General features: G+C 41.9%; 1 protein-coding gene across 1 annotated transcript in view; it reads right to left on the bottom strand.

Annotated features, from left to right (window-relative positions):
* LOC124805569 (myrosinase 1-like) overlaps positions 1-25,807 on the bottom strand; it is a 128,157-nt gene that overhangs the window by 27,698 nt on the left and 74,652 nt on the right. The window lies entirely within an intron of this gene.

Genomic DNA, 25,807 nt, shown 5'->3' with positions numbered 1-25,807 from the left:
CTAGACTTAGAACTACTTAAGCCTAACTAACCTAAGGACATAACACTCTTCCATGCCCGAGGCAGGATTCGAGCCTGTGACCGTAGCAGCAGCGCGGTTCCGGACTGAAGTGCCTTGAATCGCTCGGCCACAGCAGCCGGTGGAGCCAAAAAAAACCAGACTTTTGATAAAGTGGAGTGTTCTACAGTAACTCATTTCTACATCTGAATTGGGGAAACGTTGCAACAATGTATGCTCGGTTCGTGGAAGTGTAAGACAATAACGCACCATCATATGACGCGGTGGTTAGGTGCTGCAGACGCTTCTAGAGTGGTAAAACAACCCTGAATGAAAGAGAATGAAGTAGCAGACCATCTCTCTTTGAAGAACCGCGAACCGGACGAGGAGATCCTGGTGTCTGAAGATCAGGGCATCACGGTGGACACGATAGTGGAAAAATACTCGCGGATAAATTTTCAACGTCTTACTAGTTATTTTTAAGACTAAAAAGTTCGCCGCCCGCTGGGTATCATCTCGCTCACACCCATTGAAAAAGCCCGCCGAAAGGAGACGGTAGCGGAAATGTTGTTGCCGTGTCACGCCAGTCCAAGAGACATCTTGAGCCGCCTAATCATAGTGGACGAGCGCTTGAAGTATCTCTATGACCCCGAGACAAAGTAGCAAAGAAAGCAGTGGAAACATGTGATACTACCTTTACCGAAAAAGGCGAAGACCGAGCCATCGTCGGGCAAGCTGGATGTTTTCTGGGACACATGTGTGAAGGTGGCAGAATATACTCTTCAGCGCCATAACAGCGTACGAACGGAATGTTCTAGTTAGGTTAAGGTATGCTGTCATAATGAAGTGAGAGAGAGGCTGTCCAATGGTGCGGTTTTCTGCACGACAAAACCGCCATCTCATTCTGCATAGGACTCAGTGACACACGCTGTTTTACTTCACCCAACGTAGTCTTCTGACACCCTGTGACTTCATCTTCTTCCCTCGATGAAAAAAACAAACGCGTGGCAGGAATTTCTACGATTATTAGGAGGTAATTTCCAGTTTGGGGTTTCTTGAACAGCGGAAGTACAGACTTCTACGGCCAAGGTCTCGGGGTAGTCATCCATCGTTGGAAAAGAAAAGGTGTCCCATTGAAGAGTTAATACGTAAAGAAGAGCTTCTCTTCTTCAGCAATGAGTGCAGGAGTAATAATAGATGAAAATCTAAATTGGACTGAGCATATAACTGCAGTTAGCGATAAGGCTGACACCATCTCTCCATGACCTCCAAAAATATAAAAAGCTCTCCCTTCTTGACATCAAAAACGGACTTGTATACAAACTCTAATACTTCATTATTGATGACAGAGGTGTTATCCTGCAACACTTTTCTCTGGAAAGCTAACGACGCCTGGAACTGTTCATGAAACCCTGTGTTCGTTATATCTGTGGTGTTCACCTCTTTGATCATATTTCACCACCATAAGCACAGCTATCCTGGCTGCGCGCAGACAAGCGCAGAGATTTCCATACCGTCTGTCTTCTCTATTGTGTTATCAGTAAACATTGTCCTTCATATCGCTCCTTGACCTTAACACTTTTGTCCAAACAACACGGCAGGAAGTCCAGCTCGCTTAAGAGCAAAATCCGTTCCATCTTTCAGCCACTTCCTCGAAGTCCTTCTCATTACTAGCAACTCTGGAATAACCTCTAGCATTACATTAGAGAACTGAATAACATCTACAGCTTCAGCAGACGGATAATGACATACCTACTAAAGCAACAATAAGGATTACTATTTTTGCCGGCCGCTGGAGCCGAGCGCTTCTAAGCGCTTCAGTCCGGAACCGCGCTCCTGCTATGGTAGCAGGTTCAAATCCTGCCACTGGCATGGATGTGTGTGATGTACTTGGGTTGGTTAGGTATAAGTAGTTCTATGTCTAGGGGACGGATGACCTCAGATGTTAAGTCCAATAGTGCTTAGAGCTATTTGAACCATTTTTGAACCATTACTATTTTCCCTGTACCCATACGTTACCCTGTAAATCAACCAGATTTCCTCATTTCCCAGTATTCTTAACCTTTCCTTTCTGCAGAGCTCCCTCTATGAGAAAACATCTATTTTTACACCTATAAATTTTTCTTATACCTGCCACTATCATTATTGCTATTATTGTTTTTTTTCCTTTCTCAGACGTTATGTCCGGTTAAAAATGGAAAGTGACGCGGACCTTGATCAAGCGTGACTTCCTTTTGTGTTACATTGCATTTAGGAACTTTCGGGTAATTGAACATGTATCAATAATTACAGTTTTCTGTAGTTGTATCTATACGTTTGGATGTAGCTCTATTGCGTTGATGTACTGGTGGATATTGTGTGGTATGACTCCTGTAGTTGATAGTATAATTGGTATAATGCCAACTTTATCCTGATGCCACATGTCCTTCACTTCTTCAGCCAGTTGGATGTATTTTTCAATTTTTTCACCTGTTTCTTTCTGTATATTTGTTGTATTTGGTATGGATATTTCGATTAGTTGTGTTAATTTCTTCTTTTTATTGGTGAGTATGATGTCGGGTTTGTTATGTGGTGTTGTTTTATCTGTTATAATGGTTCTGTTTCAGTATAATTTGTATTCATCATTCTCCAGTACATTTTGTGGTGCATAATTGTATGTGGGAACGTGTTGTTTTATTAGTTTATGTTGTATGGCAAGTTGTTGATGTATTATTTTTGCTACATTGTCATGTCTTATGGTGTATTCTGTATTTGCTAGTATTGTACATACGCTTGTGATGTGATCTACTGTTTCTATTTGTTGTTTGCAAAGCCTGCATTTATCTGTTGTGGTAGTGGGATCTTTAATAACATGCTTGCTGTAATATCTTGTGTTTATTGTTTGATCCTGTACTGCAATCATGAATCCTTCCATCTCACTGTATATATTGCCTTTTCCTAGCCATGTGTTGGATGCGTCTTGATCGATGTGTGGCTGTGTTAGATGATACAGGTGCTTGCCATGTAGTGTTTTCTGTTTCCAATTTTCTTTCTTCGTATCTGTTGATGTTATGTGATCTAAAGGGTTGTAGGAGTGGTTATGAAATTGCAGTAGTGTAGCCGATGTATTTATATGAGTGATTGCTTTGTGTATTTTGCTAATTTCTGCTCGTTCTATAAAGAATTTTCTTAAATTGTCCACCTGTCCATAATGTAGGTTTTTTATGTCGATAAATCCCCTTCATCCTTCATTTCTGCTTAATGTGAATCTTTCTGCTGCTAAATGTATGTGATGTATTCTATATTTGTGGCATTGTGATCGTGTAAGTGTATTGAGTGCTTCTAGGTCTGTGATACTCCGTTTGACTACTCCAAATGATTAGGTCAATATTGGTATAGCATAAGTATTTATAGCTTTTGTCTTGTTTCTTGCTGTCAATTCTGTTTTCAGAATTTTTGTTAGTCTTTGTCTATATTTTTCTTTTAGTTCTTCTTCAATATTTGTGTTATCTATTCCTATTTTTTGCTGTATCCTAGATATTTATAGCCATCTCTTTTTTCCATCGCTTCTATGCAGTCGATGTGGTTATCCAATATGTAATCATCTTGTTTAGTGTGTTTTCCCTTGACTATGCTATTTTTCTTACATTTTTCTGTTCCAAAGATCATATTTATACCATTGCTGAATACTTGTTATCTTTAGTAATTAGTTGAGTTATTGATTTGTTGCTGCCAGTAGTTTTAGATCATCTATGTATAGCAAATGTGTGATTTTGTGTTGGTATGTTCCAGTAATATTGTTTTATTTAGCAAGTAGGACAGTTGGTTCAGAGCAAGGCAGAACCAAAAAGGACTTAATGAGTCTCCTTGGTATTTTCCATGCTTAATCTGTATTGGCTGTGATGTGATGTTATTTGAATTTGTTTGAATATTGAGTGTGGTTTTCCAATTTTTCATTACTATGTTTAGGAACTGTATCAATTTAGGATGTACTTTGTATATTTCCAATATTTGTAGTAACCATGAGCGGGGCACACTATCTAAAGCTTTTTGGTAATCAATGTATGCGTAGTGTAGCGACCTTTGTTTAGTTTTAGCTTGATATGTCACCTCCGCATCTATTATCAGCTGCTCTTTACATCCTCGTGCTCCTTTGCAACAGCCTTTTTGTTCTTCATTTATAATTTTGTTCTGTGTTGTATGTGTCATTAATTTCTGTGTAATGACTGAAGTCAATATTTTGTATATTGTTGGTAGGCATGTTATGGGGCGATATTTTGCTGGGTTTACTGTGTCTGCTTGATCTTTAGGTTTCAGATAAGTTATTCCACGTGTAACTGTATCAGGGAATGTGTATTGGTCTGCAATGTAACTGTTAAATAATTTAGTTAGATGTGAATGTGTTGAGGTGAACTTCTTCAGCCAGAAATTTGCTATTTTATCTTTTCCAGGGGCTTTCCAATTATGTGTTCAATTAATTGCTCGAGTGACTTCATGTTGCAAAGTTTTCACTTCAGGCATTTGTGGTATCATCTTGTATGTGTCTGTTTCTGCCTGTATCCACCGTGCACGTCTGTTTTGTTGTACCGGGTTTGACCATATGTTGCTCCAGAAGTGTTCCATGTCTGTTATGTTTGGTGGATTGTCTATTTTAATGTGTGTGGTATCTATTGTCTGGTAAAATTTCTTTTGGTTTGTGTTCAATGTTTGGTTTTGTTTCCTTCTATTTTCACTTTTTTTTGTATCTTCTAAGTCGTTTGGCCAATGCTTGTAATTTCTGCTTCTTATCATCTAATTGCTCTATCGCTTCTTGTTGTGAGATTTTACCTAAACTTTTTCGTTTTTTGTCTGATATTTCATTTCTTATAAATTTTGTTAGCTGTCCGATGTCTTTTCTCAGTTTTTCTATTCTGATCTGTAGCCTGTGTTGACATGCTGGTTTTGTGGGTTTCCTCTGTGTGTTGGTTGGTTCTGATCTCTGCCTAGTGTGTATATTCAGTGTAGTGAGTGCTCCTATATAAACCAGTAGTTGTAACTCTTCCATAGTAGTATTTTCATTTATTCTGTTGTGTATGATTGTGTTGATAGTTGTTATTGTTGTTTCGACTTGTGGTTATTTGGTGGTATATGCAAGAATGGTCTAATGTCTGTATTTGTGTCTTTGTATTCTATATATGTCAGCTGAAATTTTTCCTCTATATCTAACATGTGTGTCACTTCATGTTCTATTTGTGCTTGTTCTGGTGGTTGTCTTACGATTTCGTTTTCCTCTGATTGTTTAATTAATGTGTGTTGTTCTTTGTTTATTTGCTCTGGGATGTTTGAGTCCCTTACTGTATTTTCTTCTTCTTCTGCATGCACATTATTTTGTTCCAGTATTTGTTGTACTTGTTTTTTGATGTTTTCTAATTCTGACTGGGGTATCCCGTTATTTTTGATTATTACACGGATCTGATCAGCTAGTCGTTGTTCTGTTAAAAATTTTAATTCTGGGTATCTGGTAATAAATGTTGTGTAAACTTGTGATCTGTATCGAGTTGTGTTGGTTCCTAAGTTTGTTGCTTGGTAATAACAGAACATGAGGTGTCAGTTAACTTCATCTGACCATCTCATCCTCTGTCTTTGTTTTCCTTCTAGAGTGGTTGCAGGAAGCATATCCTGCAAAACACCTCTATTTTGATTTAAATCATTTTCCGTGTGGCTAGCAGTGTCGTTACCATTGTGGACGGGCATAGGGTTCAAGCGTCGTCCCCGACCATGACGGCGCTTGTCCGAGGCTTCATTAGTTCTGTCCTGAACCAACTAATCACACTAAAAGGTGGGTTAGCCCTATTAGCGATTTGTTCTTTTCGTCGCCTTTTACGACTGGCAGAACATACCGGGGGCCTATTATTATTATTATTACAATTATTATTATTATTATTATTATTAGTGTCAGCAGCTGCAGTAGTTCAACTACTGCCAGCATTAGCTTTATTAGCTCAGTCAGAATAACTTACTCACACTAGCATTTTCGGATATTCAGATCATTTTAATGCTATTTTTCATATTGAAATTGTTATTTGTTTCGTAACTATGGTGTAAAAAGGTACTGTAAATGTAAAATCCTGCTCTGATGTGAGAGGGACGTAATGGTTCCAGTAAGATCAGATTAAATAAATAATTACATAAAAAAGAAACAAATTAGTTAAAATATCTATGATCATCACCAGTTTTCTTGCTCCCTGCACGATTTTATCGAAGCGGTAATTATGACACAATCACCAATAATACACTACTGGCCATTAAAATTGCTACACCACGAAGATGATGTGCTACAGACGAGAAATTTAACCGACAGGAAGAAGATGCTGTGATATGCAACTGATTAGCTTTTCAGAACATTCACACAAGCTTGGTACGGTGGCGACACCTACTACCTGCTGACATGAGTAAAGTTTCCAACCGATTTCTCATACACAAACAGCAGTTGACCGGCGTTGTCTGGTGAAACGTTGTTCTAATGCCTCCTGTAAGGGGGAGAAATACGTACCATCACGTTTCCGACTTTGATAAAGGTCGGATTGTAGGCTATCACGATTGCGGTTTATCGGATCGCGTTGGTCGTGATCCAATGACTGTTAGCAGAATATGGAATCGGTGGGTTCAGGAGGGTAATACGGAACGCCGTGCTGGATCCCAACGGCCTCGAATCAGTAGCAGTCGAGATGACAGGCATCTTATCCTCATGGCTGTAACGGATCGTGCAGCCATGTCTAGATCCCTGAGTCAACAGATGGGGACGTTTGCAAGACAACAACCATTTGCACGAACAGTTCGACGACGTTTGCAGCTGCATGGACAATCAGCTCGGAGATCATGGTTGCGGTTACCCTTGACGCTACATCACAGACAGGAGCGCCTGCGGTGGTGTACTCAACGACGAACCTGGGTGCACGAATGGCAAAACATCATTTTTTCGGATGAATCTAGGTTCTGTTTACAGCATCATGATGGTGGCATCCGTGTTTGGCGACATCGCGGTGAACGCACATTGGAAGCGTTTATTCGTCATCGCCATACTGGCGTATCACCCGGCGTGATGGTATGGGTTGCCATTGGTTACACGTCTCGGTCATCTCTTGTTCGCATTGACGGCACTTGAAACAGTGGACGTTACATTTCAGATGTGTTACGACCCGTGGCTCTACCCTTCATTCGATCCCTGCGAATACGTACATTTCAGCAGGATAATGCACGACTGCATGTTGCAGGTTCTGTACGGGCCTTTCTGGATACAGAAAATGTTCGACTGCTGCCCTGGCCAGCACATTCTCTAGATCTCTCACCAATTTAAAACGTCTGGTCAACGGTGGCCGAACAACTGGCTCCGCACAATACGCCAGTCATTACTCTCGATGAACTGTGGTATCGTGTTGAAGCTGCATGGGCAGCTGTACCTGCACACGCCATCCAAGCTCTCTGTTTGACTCAATGCCCAGCCGTATCAAGGCCGTTATTACGGCTAGCGGTGATTGTTCTGGGTACTGATTTCTCAAGATCTATGCACCCAAATTGCACGAAAATATAATCACATGTCCGTTCTAGTATAATATATTTGTCCAAAGAATACCCGTTTACCATCTGCATTTCTTCTTGGTGTAGCAATTTTAATGACCAATAGTGTAGTATATTTATCAACTTATGGAATTAACCTCTACGATTGCAGCTTCTTTGCTTTATCATTCTTTCGATGTTCCTGAGGAGAAGTTTGGTCTTGGCGTAGCCTTTTTATTAGGGCAGAATGTTATATCTTGGAACACTTTTCAGACATCGGCCTCTAGCTAGGGCGGTAACAGAAGTTTAATTCATTGTCTCTTTCCATTCCGAAGTGACAGCATTCACTTTATGTGTGTTGCAGTCTCTTTTTGAAATTATAAAAATTACTCTGGAACAGTAAGGTCATCAGGGCTTAGAACCGGGATTCACCACTGAAGGAAATTCTACTTGAATCAATGAGATAGCAGTCCGAAGACGTGTCCGGAGACTCCCTGAGCATCGGTGGGATACCAACCTGACTGCCGGCCGTCATACGGCGCGACATCCGCGAGTCACGGTCTGGGCGCCATTTCTTTTCATAGAAGGATCCCTTCGATTGTCATCCGTCGTAACCTTATAGCATAGCGGTATGTCGGTCTACGCACCGTTTTGTTGCCCTTCATGGCAGGCCATTCTGGGCTTACATTTCAGCAAGATAATGCGCGCCAGCACAAGGCCAGAGTTTCTCCTGCTTGTCTTCGCGGTTGCCAATCCGTGCCTTGCCCAGCAGAGTCGCCGAATCTCTCCGCCAACTGAGTACGTTTGGAGCATTATGGGCAGGGCCCTCCTCAGGAGCATATCCAACAACTCTGTCAGTCAGTGCATTAAGGGCCAGAGGTGGGCCAATGCATTACTGATTTGCTCAATTTATGCAGCTCTTTCTCTTGAATAAATCATCAAATTTTTCTGAAAAAATCGCTCCATTCAAATAATATTTCGTGGTTCGTCGTTTATTTTTATTTTTAGAACGCACATCTGAAATATTCCCAGCAGTCACTGTTTATAGTTTGCAAAATGCCTGAAATTAGTTTTATGTGAAAATTCCAGCTGCTAAGCTTCAAATCGGATACGCCACATTACCTAAATTTAGCTAACATGTAATATTTCAGGCTCAGGTTAACTGTCTGTAACTCAAGTTAGTGTACGATACAATTACAGTCTCATTCGAATTATACAGGTCGTATTGTAATTAATAGAGGCAAGAACGTTAGAGTGCGCCCACAAATGGGGCGATTGCGTGAAAATTTGTAATGTGTGGTTGTTAAATTTCAGAGTTCGCAGATTGATTGTTTTGCACCTCAGTCATAGATTGTCCTAAAAGAAGTTGAACGCACTACAGGGCGATGCTTAATACAGTGAAATGCTCTTCTTAGCATTAACTACAAAGACATTTATACGTAGGTTGGAACTTAAATAGTGGCAACACTGCTGTGGAGACACTATGCAATGAAATCTACTATTGTCCCTGATAGCAAACGTTGCTGACATACCTAGCTTATCTCCGAGAAAACGGACTCGCCCGTCCCATGTCACAGGCGTGCGCACAATCGAGGGAAAAACAGTCACTTGTGAGCGAGCGGTCTAATGTAACGGTGTCACTATGTTTTCGAAACAGGAACAACGCAGTTGGATCAAGATTGAATGTGCCAGACATCGTACAGCACGACAGTGTCATCAAGGTCTTCAAGAGGCGTGCGGGGAATCGGCATTGCCGTACAGAACAGTGGCACGTTGGGTAAAAGCCTTCAACGAAGGTGGGCAAATTGTGACAGGTGCATGCTGTTGCCGTTAATGGACAGTGATCGACGCCATACGATTGGTGAGCTCACCCACGAAATCGAATTAGCGCATACGACTGTGCTTCGCGTCCTGAAGGAACGCCTGGGCATCAGAAAAAATGTAACACGTTGGGTTCCGCATGACGACGGAAATGCAGAAATGGATGCGTTGCGACACTGCTCAGACGCACTTGGAGCGCTATGAGGGCGAAGGAGAGGCTTTCTTACGCCGTATCGTAACACTGGATGAGACATGGGCCACATCGTACGAGCTGAAACAGAAGCGCCAATCCAACGAATGGCGTCATTATGGATCTAAGCGAAAGTTGAAAGTGCGTCAGAGCCCCAGTATGGTTAAAGTTACGCTGATTCTCGTGTAAGACTGTGATGGTGTTTCCTAACGCATTACGTTCCTCCACGGCAGACCGTCAATGCACAGTGTTACTGATCGTTTTTGAGGCATCACCGGCGACCAGTTTTGCTGAAGAAGCGGCGACACTTTATATGCAACCCACCCATCATTTTGCGCGATAATGCGCAGGCACATACAACGCAAGCTGTGGCTGCTCTCTTCAGCCGATGGGACTGGGAAGTATTGTACCATCCACCGTACTCCCCGAACTGAAGTCCTTGTGTCTTTGATTTGATTCCGAAGATGAAGGAACCACTTCGTGGCATTCGCGTCAGAACTGTACGAGATTCGACGGGCAGTAGACTGCTCCATTCGCACCATCAACAGTATAGGCGCTGCTAACGGTATACTACGCCATCGACATCGCTGACAACGGGTTCTACACAGCACTGGTGACTACGTTGAAGGACAGCTATGCCTACCTGAACAAGAAGTGTAATACTGCTTCAACTCGTTACATGTTACAGTTTACCGTATAATCGTATTCATTAAAGATGGTATTCCACGTGTCATCCTTATTTTAGGGTGTAGTACTATACTCGTCCCTGCAATAAATTATGAGTACCTTCAAATACCACCACATCACCTCATGAAGCTTTACAATACTCTATATTTCATTGCTCTGGTATTTCAACCGATTCAACACGGGTGCTGTGCGCTTCGCTTTTGAGATGACCAGAGACAGAAACGTGCAGAATACTGAAGTGCTCTTGTAGTCCTAGGTGCAGGCCTCACTCTCCCAGTCCATCTAGGACCATATAGGCCCATTACATGTCGTACTATCTTGGCAGCAAAATGTCCTGGTACGCATCCATATATATATATATATATATATATATATATATATATATATATATATATATATATATATATATATATATATACTGCATTTGGCTAAAATGGGCCGTGGGCGAAATTACAGCTCAATTAGATGGGGGCTGAGTCGAAACGTTTACGTTCCTAAAACATTTGTAAGAACTAGGATAAGATTTCATACTGAAAGTCAATGATCAGCGCAACCACACACTTTGGGTACGTGGATCGACGATGAGTCGCTGCTTTCAGCAGAGGTCTGTGGTATTGCCTCACACCCGTGGATCAGGTTTTGGGCGTCCGCGGAGTACAGACGCTCGTCATGATCGACGCACTCTGCGAGCTGTGGCCGACCGAACATCATCGAGGGACGAAATTTGGGAACAATTTGTACTTGATGTGTCACCCAGGAGAGCAGTGAATCGCCTATTTGCAGTAGGACTATGATCACTCGCGCCTCTAACCAGGCTACTTGCTACTCACACCTCGACACCGCCAAGCATGGCTACTTTGGTGTCATGAAAGAGTAGAATGACAGTTGTCTCCAGTGATGAGAGAAGGTTCCGTCTGTGAGCGAATGATTGATTTACACGTGCGCGGCATGGACTTGGTGAGCGGCCTATTCCAGAGTGTATACGCCCATGACACGCAGGTCCCACCTCTGGCTTCGTGTTGTGGGGGCCATCACTTACAACTCGTGGTCATATCTGGTGTTTCTGCAGCGTCTACTGGTTAGTAGCCGATACACTGCGTGGCTGGTAATCCCGTGCTATTGTCATTTCTTCGACAGGAAGGTGATAGGCTTTTTCAAGAGGACAATACTGCTTTGGCGACACAACGTGCCTTTCGGTTGTGTACAACAGCTGTCCTAGCCAGCTGGATCACCAGATGTCTCGCCAACTGAACACATATGGGACATGGTGAAGTGGGAACTTTCTCATTCTCCAGACCCTACAAGAACCATAGCTGAATTCAAGCTAAGATTCAAGATGCTCGGGACAATTTACCGCAGTATTCCATTCGCCACCTCTGTTATCGTTTGCATGAAGAATACACGCTTATGTTGCTGCCAGAGGTGGATACACAATGGATTGATCCGACTATCCGCGCAGCCTTTATTGTCACATGTGTGCTTCATTTGGTCTAAAGTTATCATACACTTCTACAAAGGTGGACCACCCGTCACATCACTTGTCGGCAAAATGGCTTTGTTCTTGAAGATATCGCTTTTTTTCCAGCAGTTTATATTTTAAGTGCGCTGAGGAAGTGATATTAGCCGCCTTCTTTTAGATTTATTCACTATGTGATAATCTGCGTGCCAGGGAAGCAATAAAAATTAGCCCTGAGCTGTGTCTACAAAACATTCATCACAAATAGTCAGATGAAAAGTGAGAGATTTATTACGTTTTATCTTTATCTCAGAGTTCCGTTTATAACTCTATACAAGAGCCATCCTTCCAATTTAGCTTACGGATAGCAGTGATTTACTGATAAGTTACCGTTGCGCACCTCTGTTTCTTTAACAGACTGGAGCAAAATTCGAAGTGGAATACAACATTTTGTCTCCCTATACTACAGTGTTACGAATGTAATTCCGTTAAAATGTTAGAGTTTACGTACAGACGATGTTATTTCCATATGTTCCTTTACATTAAGAGCAACTCCACGAAAGCAGCGACTGCCGGGTTAAAGGCTCTTACAACGTGGAGAAAGTATCGAAGCTTAATTTCGAGAATTGGTTTCGCGTATTCGCATGTGCGTTTTACAAATTCCTATTTTGTCTTTTTCTTGGCATTGAAGGTGAAGAAGTATGGCGATAAGAAAGTGGTGGTTCCAGCTTTCATGGTAGCCGGTAGAACTTTTTAAAGATATTTTCAATCGCTTTTCACAAAATCTCTGTACATTATAAGTATGCATGTAGGCATGTTCCACATCTCCTTATGAACTATTCGATCCATTTCAACCAAACTTGGTAGACACAGCACTTAGTATCAGCAAATAAATATTGTGGAGGTAAAATCCACCAAACTCCCATTATGATGATAAGATGATGAAGGACAGAGAATGGGGTGGAGGAGGTGGACAAAGAGAGGGGAGGATGAGGAGGTGGACATAAGGTTGGGAGGGCGCGGACATTGATAGAGATGTGGGGGAAGGTATATATAGAGGGGGGGGAGGAAGAGATGGACAAGGAGGAACAGGTGGAATGGATAGAGAGAGGGGGGAGGCGGAAGTGGTTGAGAGAGGAGAGAAGACATTCACAGAGAGCGAGGTGCAAGGACAAGATACAGAGGTACAGAGGGGAAGAGGATATGGACAGATTGTAGGGAAGAGGAGATGGACATACGGGGGGGGGGGGGGGAGGAGAAGGACAGAGAGAGGAAGTCAGAGACTGGCTAATAGAAGACTGGAATAAATAGATACCCGGGCAACGCCAAGTGTCTCAGCTAGTTTTAACGTAAAGTATTCGGTAAGTATTTATTATTATATGCTATAAATTGCTGTAATTCAGCTAGATAAATTTTATAAAATTAAATCCCTACTTTATAAATCACCATTACTGTGGAACCGAAGTATTTTTATTCTCTCAAAAGACTACGCAAATAATCGGTGTCGTTGTGTTGACAACTGTGAACCTACTGTCCTGACGTTCTATAAAGTTGTACCCCAAGAAGATTAAAAATTCCTTATTAAGTTTTGTGTAGTTACTCTGAACACTCAAAGAAATCGCTCATGCACATATTCAACACTGTCAATAAATATCGAACATACAAATATATGCCAGGTTCAGTAACGAGCGAAATATCTGCCTGTAGTTTCAAATATGTACATGATAAAAATTTGTCAGTGTTGCTATTATTCAATCCAATAATGGTTAATATGTTTATTCACTGCATGTCTCTGGCGTCAAATCAGTATTACGATTTTATGTTGTGCACAGTGTTTAAAGTTTAGCAAATACGAACCACGCATAGCCATTTGCGTCTAAAGAAAGATGAATTGCGAATTAATTCGATGGAATTGTCCTCCCTTTTTGTAAATCAAAGGTTGATTTCACGCTCTTGGTCTATACAATGTGATCCTTATTAACGTTTAAAATTCCTCGAAGCTATGTAGATGGCACTGAGACAAATAATTTAGTGTAAGACAAATGGGGCCGCAAATTTGAGGCAATACCCGAAAAGTGGACGACACATTTTGGACATGTGACTTCATCAGATGACATGCCGCAAATAAAGCGATCGGGCTTGTCGATCTTAACCTCGTCGCTAAGTGGACGTGCTACAAATAGCTCCACTAGGCTACTCTGTTTTCTAACATGTCTTGTAAATGTGATCTGTTGTAAACGTAGAAGTAACAAAATTATTGTCCTCGTTATAACCATTCAAAAGCTGTTCTTATTTTGTGTTTCTTTCATTCAGTCCCTTCTTATTTTATTCTCAGACTATTTAGTAAGGAACATATAGGTCATTTACAGTGTGCGAAGTAATTCGGAAGCCTATACTTATTTACCTGTTAAAAATACTGTCTGCCAGACGCAAGACTCGAACCTTGGCTCCAAGCCCTAAAGTCGCGCCCGTAAACCGGAGCCACATCGAATATTTGACTTATGTTGGGATGATCAGCTGCGAGATACCGATAGACTCAACCGCTTGCGGAGAGGTACGTCATGTGGTGACGTCACGTGTTCGACGTGACTTTTGGGGTAATTACGGACATTTTAGGCTCCATGTGTATTATATTAAATTAACTTATCTCAATGTCATCTACGTCGCTTCGGGGATCTTAAACGCTAATAAGAATCACCCTGGACACAATTGAATGCTTTAGGAGGAGAACCATTCTTTCAACGTAGCCTAAATTTTCATGTACTTAAAATTTGATTCTGATGTAACATAACAGACATGACCGGCTACCACATGAATTTGCTTGAACTTATCTTTCTATTTACTTTATCAGCGTCCTTCGTATGATCCAAGTTCTCAAATTTTGTTTTTTGTTTGGAGCTTACCCTCAGAATAAGTAGTAGTTACTGAAATTCAGTCATCTCTTATTCGCAGTGATGTAGACAGTTTTTTGGCGCGTAACTTCCATGAATTAGTCCCCCAAACACTGCCAATAGAGCACTGCTCAACTTAACTTTCACAGTATCTGTGTGCAGTTTTGACGTTTTGCCTATAAGAATGGAACTGCTCGGCGTACTTCAACTCTGGAGGACGATTCCAGTTGCCACACTGTTTCACTTCTCTACTGTGCTGCACGTGTTAACTTGCCTCAGCAGAAATTCTCCTACGGAAAACCCAGATCAAGGACTCTCTTCTAACAACATGCCTCTCTTGTTGCTCAATGGTCTTAGTGTGGCACAACAGGTGTAGCTTACTTTCCGAAACCCCGTCCTAGAGCGCACACACCCCTGTTGTGATTCGAAACATACATCTGGATCACGCGACGGATGGCTAAACCCAGATTTTCTGTCATTGCGCTCTATATAAAATGAAGCCAACAGTCACAGTGTTCACATTTTTGGCTGAAATCAAGCATTGAGTTTAACAACTGCGCGACTCTGTGTATTAATATTAGACATGTAACATTCAGGGGTGCTCACAGATGTTTAGATCAGCAGGACAAAACACTTTCCCTACACATATGATTTAGAAATTTTGAGGGCATTGTCCCTGCTCACCATTTTCCCCTATTGGTTTCTAGAGTGCAGTTTTAGTACTTGGTCACTGTAATAAATATGAACAAGCTACCACACGTTCCCAGCTTTTACGTTTTCCCACGATTTACGATATTTTCGATTGGTACCGTCGTAAGTCCATTAAAGCTTTGGGATGGGTAACGTTTCCCACAATTTGAGCAGCTACCACAGACTTTAACATCCATTTTAAAATCGTTTAATGTGGAAACTACATCTTGTTCCCGCTCACACACAAACTGTAAGATAACGCGTAACATAAAACTGTACAATTTCTTTCAGAGCCTACACTCATTTTGGATTTGAAAGGAAATAAAGGTGCTATTTTTAAGGGAACCTTCAAAAGTTTCTGAAGTATTTCGGTACCCGACTCTAGTGTATAGTGCTATATATTTTTTTATTTATCGTATGGTCTTTAGGTAAAATATTAAATATAATACAATAACACTTTTAATTTAAAACTAGACGTCTAAATTTTAATATAATCAATTTCATCGTTCGCTGACATTGGGGCATCGTCGAAATCTCCACAGTAGACCCAGTGAAACATGTTGTAACAGTGTGAAGAACGGTTCGCCTGGCTACCCCACACTCGGAATTTGGAGATGGAGTGTTAGCCCGCCTACGGAGAGAGTCCATGCATCTGCCATGATTAATGCGTATTCTGTTAAGCATTGTCAATTTTCTACGCCACTGGTCAAAGGCAGTGGGTTTCTTTCTTATGCAGGGCAAGTTCTCGCAATGTGTAGACCAAGCCTCTGTCCAGCTTCGTTCCCATTTGTCTATTAAGTTGAACTGAGACGTGTGTGGTTCCATGGTTGTTTTCATGGATGGTTTTCTTGATCGAAGCCAGTTTCTTTCTAGGATAGCCGCAGCTTAATGGGTAGGGAGTTGCGGGTTGCCTTCTGTGAGTTTAAACTTCTTATTGTACCACTGATAATTCTCATTTTGTTCAGATATGCATCGAGTTTGCGTCTGTGCGTTATAGAGCCATACAGGGGCACCATAATCCTCAGTAGGGTAGACAAGTCCAGGTGCTGAACTGCAAAGAGTTTCAGCAGCGAAGCCCCAGGTTGTTCCACTTAGGTTTCTTCCTGTTTCGTATCGTCGCAGCGGTGTTTTCCAGATGCTTCCCGTAGAACAGTGTCCGGCCCAATGTTACGCCTAAATATTTTAAGTGGAGATCATAGTGAAGTAGCCCGTCAGCAAGATAGACCTGGAGCTGTCTATTAGCCGTTCTGTTGCACAGCCGTCTCTATCTTGGTCCGGTAATAAATAAAAACACACTTTCAACTGATTTGTCCTTTTAAAGGCAAGTCAAGTAGTGCACAAAACAAAAGACAAAAAACAACTAATTTCTACTCCGTGCGATTAATTTGTACTACGAGTTCTTCTACATTCTTAATTTGGCTTTTTACAATTTGAACAAAATTACTTGACTTTTCAGCTGGATTTTATACCATTCGGAATTCGTATCCATTTTTTGCACACTCGTGAAACTTCTTGAAATTGGTGGAATGCATCATAATGACTGCAGTCAGAGTAGATTTAGGGCACATTCGACACAAGCTGAGATGGGCGCCATAGGCGCCACAACTTTTAACATTTCAGTGCAGGACTTAACACAATTAGTAGTGGCAGCTTGGGGCACCAAGCTAAGAAGTGGACCAGAATCGTCCAAGTGCAAGATTTTTATACGATAGTATAACAAGTAGTAGCGAAAACTGGTGGCCTGGGGTGAGCCAGCCATGACAGAATTCTTCCATTGGTGAACAAGATGTATGAGATAGGCGAAATACCCTCCGACTTCAAGTAGAATATAATACACACATCGAAAAAGTTTTGTGTCACCCCGGTTCCCAGAACTCTTGAAGATAGACGTTGACTGTGGATATCGTATCACAGACACAGTTCCTTCGACTGTTCAGAGTTGCTTCTAAACGCGCCCAAAGATGTAAACAACCACGCATGAGCAGCGCCTATTAGACAGCAACGCCACCATGTTGAATAATGCTTTTCGTACAGCCACAGGACGTCGTGATACGACTTAAACTGTGCGCAATAGGTTGCATGATGCGCAACTTTACTCCAAACGTCCAAGGCGAGGTCCATCTTTGCAACCACGACACCATGCAGTGCTGTGCAGATGGGCCCAACTATATGGACCGCTCAGGACTGGCATCACGTTGTCTTCACCGATGAGAGTCGCATATGCCTACAAGCGGACAATCGTCGGAAGCATGTTTGGAGGCAACTCAGTCAGGCTTATCGCCTTAGACACACCGTCCAGCGAGTGCAGCAAGGTGGAGGTTCCCTGCTGTTTTGGGGTGGCATTAAGAGAGGCCGACGTACGCTGCTGGTGGTCATGGAAGGCGCCTTAACGGCTGTACGATACGTGAATGCCATCCTCCGATCGATAGCGCAACCATATCGGCAGCATATTAACGAGGCATTCGTCTTCATAGGCGACAATTGGCACCCCCATCGAAAAAATCTTGTGAATGACTTCCTTCAGGATAACGACATCGCTCGACTAGAATGGTCAGTATGTTCTCCAGACATTAACCCTATCGAATATGCCTGGGATAGAATGAAAAGGGTTGTTTATGGATAACGTGACCCCACTCTGAGGGATCTACGCCGAATCGTGTTGAGGAGTGGGACAATCTGGACCAACAGTGCTTGATGAACTTGTGGATAGTATGCAACGACGAATACAGGCATGCATCAATGCAAGAGGACGTGCTACTGGATATTAGAGGTACGGTGTGTACAGCAATCCGGACCACCACCTCTGAAGCTCTCACTGTATGGTTGTACGACATGCAAAGTGTGGTTCTCATAAGCAATAAAAAGGGCTGAAGTGATGTTTATATTGTTATGATGATTTTCTGTACAGGTCCTGGAACTTTCCGAACCGTGGCGATGCAAAACTTTTTTTTGGTGTATGTAATTCCAATCCCGAAGAAAGTAGGTGTTGACAGGTGTTAAAATTCCTGAACTATCAGTTTAATAAGTCACGGTTGCAAAATACGAGCATGAATTCCTTACAGACGAATGGAAGAACTGGTAGATGCCGACCTCGGGGCAGATCAGTGTAGATTCCGTAGAAATGTTGGAACAGGCGAGACAGTACTGTCCCTAGAACTTGTCTTACAAGATAAGTTAATGAAAGACAAACGTAACTTTCTATCAAAAAATGGCTCTGAGCACTATGGGACTTAACATCTATGGTCATCAGTCCCCTAGAACTTAGAACTACTTAAACCTAACTAACCTAAGGACATCACACAACACCCAGTCATCACGAGGCAGAGAAAATCCCTGACCCCGCCGGGAATCGAACCCGGGAACCCGGGCGCGGGAAGCGAGAACGCTACCGCACGACCACGAGCTGCGGACTAACTTTCTATCATTTGTAGACTTATAGACAGCTTTTGACAATGTTGACTTTAATACTCTCTTTCATATTCCAAAGATGGCAGACGTAAAATACTGGTAGTGGAAGGCCATGTGCAGTTTGTGCAGAAACTAAATGGCAATAATAAGAGTCGAGGGGCACGAAAGGGAAGCAGTGATTGAAAAGTGAGTGAGACAGGGTTGTAGCCTATCCCCGGTGTTATATCAATCTGTATATTGAGCAAACAGTAAACGAAATAAAAGGAAAATTTGGAGTAGGAACTAAAATCCACGGAGAAAAAATAAAAACTTTGAGGTTTGGTTCAAAATGGTTCAAATGGCTCTGAGCACCATGGGACTTAACTGATGTGGTCATCAGTCCCCTAGACCTTAGAACTACTTAAACCTAACTAACCTAAGGACGTCACACACATCCACGCCCGAGGCAGGATTCGAACCTGCGACTGTAGCGGTCGCGCGGTTCCAGACTGTAGCGCCTAGATCCGTTCGGCCACGCCGGCCGGCATTTGAGGTTTGCTGACGATATTGTAATTCTGTCAAAGGCAGCAAAGGACCTGGAAGAGCAGTTGAACGGAATGGACAGTGTCTTGAAAGGAGGATGTAAGATGAGCATAAAGAATAGATAGCGAGGATAATGCTATGTAGTCGAATTAAATCAGGTGATACTGGGGGATTTAGATTACGAAAAGAGACGCTTAAAGTAGTAGATGAGTTTTGCTATTTGTAGACTAGATAATTGATGAACGTCGATGTTGAGAGGATATAAAATGCAGACTGGCTATCGCAAGGAAAGTATTTCTGAAGAAGAAAAATTTATCAACATCAAGTATAGATTTAAGTTTCAGGAAGTTCTTCCTGAAAGTATTTGTATGGAGGGTAGCTATGTATGGAAGTGAAACATGGAAGATAAATAGTTTAGACAAAAAGAGATAGAAGCTTTCGAAATGTGGTGCTACAGAAGAATGCTGAATATTATATGGGTAGATCACGTAACTAATGAGGAGGTACGAAACAGAATTGGGGAGCAGAGGAATTTGTGGCACAACTTGACTAAAAGAAGGAATCGGTTAGTAGGACATTTTCTGAGGCATCAAGGGATCACTAATTTAGTATTGGAGGGAAACGTGGAGGGTATAAATCGTAGAGGGAGACGAAGAGATGAATACACTAAGCAGATTCAGAAGGATGCAGGATGCAGTAGTTATTCGGAGATGAAGAGGCTTGCACAGGATAGAGTAGCATGGAGAGCTGTATCAAACCAGTCTCTGGACTGAAGACCACAACAACAACAGCGAAAACTGACACAGATGAAAGCAGAAGAGAGAAAAGGAGGGAGAATGAGAGTGTCAAATAACGTTTATTTTGTGATGAAAAATGTTCTCGAGCCGGCCCTGACTGCCATGCGTTGTAAGTGGCCGGTAAAGCTCACACAACTCAGGAAGTCCGTCTTTAACTGCTGTAGAACAATGCTGGATATAATGACAGCCAAAGCAAACTAAATGTTCTCTTTGTGCCATTTACGTCTTTCTTGAAATTATAATCTTTGTTAGGTTGCTATATATGCAGTGAAATCTTATACTTTAGGCAGTCATAAATCTCCTTTCTTTCAACGCAATTTCCAGCATCGGAAATACTGACCCCTTGCAGCAGAGCACACCAAGCTTGCAGAGGTGATTTCTAGATCTATGTTTCCTCTATCAATACAATCACTGGGCTCTGTAGAGAAGTATTTGATTGTCGCGTACCTTTTCCTTATGGTATTATATTATGGTAGTATATTTTTCAAATCACTGACTTTAATTTTTCATTAGTTTACGGAATACAAAAAACTTTCAATACTGGTCACTCTTTTCACTCTATTCTCTATGCTTTTTCAACTCTGTGTACAAAATTATAAATAACCCACATTCACGCACCACTGCTCACTTACAACTCACTGTTGATTATGGGGAGAATGGAAGAGTGTCTGAGTCGTCATATCAAATGTTCAGTGGTGAGAACGAAAATGTGGAGTATAAATGGAAAAAAATCAAAAGTATCCTTCAGTATGCCTTAGATAAAGATGTTCTGACCGTGGTCTAAAGGGATGGGAAAAACGCACAGTGATTTAATAGCCGGGTTAGAAAACTGCTCTGTAAACAACGAAAGCTTCATCTCAGATTCAAGAGAAATCAAAACACAGCTGATAAACAAAAGCTGAAAGAACTGTAAGTAGCATAAGGAGAGGAGTGGGAGTGGCATTCAATTACTTTGAAAGCAAACTTTTGTCGCCAGATCTCAGTATAAATCTTAAGAGGTTATCTTCTTATGAAAAACCAATAACCGGTTTGAAATCATTTGTTGATATACTCAGAGGCCATATTGGCACCCAAATGGGAGAGAGAGGACGGCGACATACTGAATTCGATCTTCCGAAATTGCATCCTTTCGACTATCGTGCGAACGTTGAAATGACAGAAATTGAGATAACCGATCGCGGAATAGAAAAGGAATTATAGAAAAGGAATTTCAATCCCTTAGTAGTGGGAGGACATCAGGACCAGATGAGATACCTATAAGTTTCAACAAAGATTGTGAGAAATAACGTGCTCCCTTTCTAACAGCAGTTTATCGTAGATCGCAGGAGCAACGAAGGGCACCAAGCGCCTGGAAAAGAGCGGTGGACATTTCCGTTTTCAAGGACAGCCGTAAGACGGATGCACACAATTATAGACCTTACCGAGAACCGTAGCAAATTCTGAGCCAACCTCAAACAACTAAGCGGATCGAAGACTTCCATCCCAATCCTCGTCGACCAGCCTCGTATGGCAAAAGAAGACTAGACAGATAAAGCAGAAGTTCTAAATTTCACGTTTAAAAAATCATTCACTCAGGAGGATTGTACAAACATACCATTGTTTGACTGTTGCATAGAACGCAATATATGGAGGATAAAGAAATACACTACCGGCCATTAAAATTGATACACCAAGAAGAAATGCAGATGATAAACGGGTATTCAATGGACAAATAAATTATACTAGAACTGACATGTGATTACATTTTCATGTAATTTGGGTGCATAGATACTGAGAAATGAGTACCCAGAACAATCACCTCTGGCCGTAATACCGGCCATGATACGCCTGGGTATTGAGTCAAATAGAGCTTGAATGGCGTGTACAGGTACAGCTGCCCATGCAGCTTCAACACGATACCCCAGTTCCTCAAGAGAAGTGACTGGCGTATTGTGACGAGCCAGTTGCTTGGCCACCGCTGACAAGCCGTTTTCAATTGGAGAGAGTTCTGGCGAATGTGCTGGCCGGGACAGCAGTCGAACATTTTCTGTATCCAGAAAGGCCCGCACAGGACCTGCAACATGCGGTCGAGCATTATCCTGCTGAAATGTAGGGTTTCGCAGGGATCGAATGAAGGGTAGAGCCACGGGTCGTAACACATCTGAAATGTATAGTCCACTGTTCAAAGTGCCGTCAGTGCGAACAAGAGGTGACCGAGACGTGTAACCAGTATCACCCCATACCATCACGCCGTGTGATACGCCAGTATGGCGATGACGAATACACGCTTCCAATGTGCGTTCACCGCGATGTCGCCAAACACGAATGCGACCATCATGACGCTGTAAACAGAATCCGGATTCATCCGAAAAAATGACGTTTTGCCATTCGTGCACCCAGGTTCGTCGTTGAGTACACCATCGCAGGTGTTCATGTCTATGATGCAGCGTCAAGGGTAACCGCAACCGTGGTCTCCGAGCTGATAGTCCATGCTGCTGCAAACTTCGTCGAACTGTTCGTGCAGATGGCTGCTGTGTTGAAAACGTCCCCATCTGTTGACTCAGGGATCTAGACGTGGCTGCACGATCCGTTACAGCCATGCGCATAAGATGCCTGTCATCTCGACTGCTAGTGATACCAGACCGTTGGGATCCAGCACGGCGTTCCGTATTACCCTCCTTAACCCCACCGATTCCATATTCTGCTAACAGTCATTGGATCTCGACCAACGTGAGCAGCAATGTCGCAATACGACAAACCGCAATCGCAATAGGCTACAATACGACCTTTATCAAAGTCGGAAACGTGATGGTACGCATTTCTCCTCCTTACACGAGGCATCACAACAACGTCTCACCAGGCAACGCCGGTCAGCTGCTGTTTGTGTATGAGAAATCGGTTGGAAACTTTCATGTTGTAGGTGTCGCCACCGGCACCAACCTTGTGTGAATGCTCTGAAAAGCTAATCATTTGCATATCACAGGATCTTCTTCCTGTCGGTAACATTTCGCGTCTGTAGCACGTCATCTTCGTGGTGTAGCAATTTTAATGGCCTGTTAATATGCAGCCCAAAAAGTATAAAACCAGTTTCTTAGCTTGCCCTTACCGCGATATGATGAATGGCTGTTTGCTCTAAATATAGAAAAACGTAAGTTAATGAAGGTGAGTAGGAAAAACAATCCTGTAGCGTTCGAATACAGTATTAGTGGCAGGCTATTTGACAAAGTACAGACGATTAAATAAGTAGGGTGTAAAGTTGCAAAGCGATATTAAATGGAATGAGCACGTAAGGTCGGTAACAGTGAGGGTGAATTGTCGGCTTCGGTTAACTGTGCCTGTTTTAGGAATGAGTAGCTCGGCTAGCAAGGAGATCGCTTACAGTACACTAGTTCGATCCGTTCTCGAGAACTGCTCCAGTATTTGGGATCCCCACTAGGCACGCTGCTAGATCTGTTACTGGTAGGTTCGGTGAACACGCAGGTAATATAGAGATGCTTCTTGAACGCAAATGGGAATCTCTGAATATAAGATGTTCTTTCCGCTAAACGTTGTTGAGAAAACTCTGAGAAGCGTCATTTGCGGCCGACTGCAGAGCGTTTCTATTGCGACGAGCGTCGCGCAAAGATCGAAAAGACGAGATAAGAGAAATTATGCTCATAGAGAGATATACAGATAGTCGTTTTTTCCCGTTTCCGTTTGCGAGAGGAACAAGAAAGGGAATGACTAGTATTGTCACAAGGTACCCTCGGCCATGCACCATATGGTGGCTTGTGGAGGGTCTATGTGTGTAGGTGTAGATGTAGACGCAGATGAAGACGTAGACCGCTTATGTATATACTAGTTTACGTATATATTAGTTTGGACTGGCAGCTTCATATAATTTTATTACAGCTTATTACTGATGCCAGAAGTTTCTTGGCACGTACGTAATCATTCTTTTCCTATGACCCATGATTTGTTCACAAATTTTTAAATCCCGAGTACTCTGACTATAGAAACGCAAATTTAATTTTGCATTTTCAGTCACACAGGTGGCGTACTTCATATAAATTTTCAATAATGGTGCCATCCTATAAATTTTTTCATTAGTCTAGCTCATTTTATAACTCACATTACACATGTTTGTATCATTTCACATAATGAGATGACTATAGTTTTTACATTCTACCAGGTATATGTTGCACTGTGGGTCGCTCACTGTATTTTGTCGGTTCCTCTCACACAGGAGAGAAAATATTAGGTTGGTATGAAGCACATAGTATTCTGACGATTCCTCAGAAGTGGGTGTGAAATGCTTTACTATATTTTTAAAAGAAATGACATGTGTTTCTATCCACAATTTCCGGGTTTTACATAAAATAACCGGTTATGTTTTCTGACTTTTGATTTAGGCAGCACAGATACTGAAATAATATTCAGGTAAGTAGCATAATATATTAAAAACGTTGATTATAGAGAAAAATCTACCAGTGAGTTAGATATTAACATGCTGTTGCCTCAAAATCTTCGTCATTGATCGAATTTTAGAGCAGAGGACCTACGTATTTTTACTAGATATGTATATCCTGACACTTTTTATTCAGTTCCTAACATTTAGACACAAAGAAATACTCTCAAACACAAGATCATTTGCATCTGTTTCGTAACGATATGACTCCTTAGTTTCAGCCAGCAAATCCACTAATGTAACCCCGAAAATTAAGTCCGGAATTTTTTATCTTTTATAATATCATTACCAGGGAAATGAAATATTACTTCAATTGACATATTTTTCGGTGAAACAGAATACTTGACAAGAGTTCACATTGTAACAAAGAAACCTTTACCTAAAAAAACTTAGATGAACTGAACAATAGTCCAGAAGTCTTCTGCAAATGGGCGCCGCCACCAATCATCTGGTAGACATACTGGTTTCTAAAAAACATGCGATCTGTATCACCTCCAGCCCAAGTAATAAACAACCACTAAACAAGGTTTATCCTTTTTTCAAATGTTTCAATTCATTTCTGACATAATAAGTCGCGGACTTGCAACCGTAAACTAAACAAATTAAGATTGTTGTTGTTGTGGTCTTCAGTCCAGAGACTGCTTTGATGCAGCTCTCCCTGCTACTCTATCCTGTGCTGACTTCCTCATCTCCCACTACCTACCGCAACCTGCATCCTTCTGAATCTGCTTAGTGTATTCATCTCTTGGTCTCCCTCTACGATTCTTACCCTCCACGCTGCCCTCCAATACTAAATTGGTGATCCCTTGATGCCTCAGGTCCCTTCTTCTAGTCAAGTTGTGCCACAAATTTCTCTTCTCCCAAAGTCTAGTCAATACCTCCTCATTAGTTATGTGATCTATCCATCTAATCTTCAGCATTCTTCTGTAGCACCACATTTCGAAAGCTTCTATTCTCTTCTTGTCCAAACTATTTGTCGTTCATGTTTCACTTCCATACATAGCTACACTCCATACAAATACTTTCAGAAACGACTTCCTGACACTTAAATCTATACTCGATGTTAACAAATTTCTCTTCTTCAGAAACGCTTTCCTTACCATTGCCAGTCTACATTTTATATCCTCTCTACTTCGACCATCATCAGTTATTTTTCTCCCCAAATAGCAAAACTCCTTTCCTACTTTAAGCGTCTCATTTCCTAATCTAATTCCTTCAGCATCGCCCGACATAATTCGACTAAATTCCATTATCCTCGTTTTGCTTTTGTTGATGTTCATCTTATATCCTCCTTTCAAGGCACTGTCCATTCCATTCAACCGCTCTTCTAGGTCCTTTGCTGCCTCTGATAGAATTACAATGTCATCGGCGAACCTCAAAGTTTTTATTTCTTCTCCATGGATTTTA

The sequence above is a fragment of the Schistocerca piceifrons genome, chromosome 7 (genome assembly GCF_021461385.2).
Source record: "Schistocerca piceifrons isolate TAMUIC-IGC-003096 chromosome 7, iqSchPice1.1, whole genome shotgun sequence".
Classification (NCBI taxonomy): Eukaryota; Metazoa; Arthropoda; class Insecta; order Orthoptera; family Acrididae; genus Schistocerca; species Schistocerca piceifrons.
Note: the sequence above shows the minus strand (reverse complement) of the source record. Positions and strands in the feature narration are given on the sequence as shown.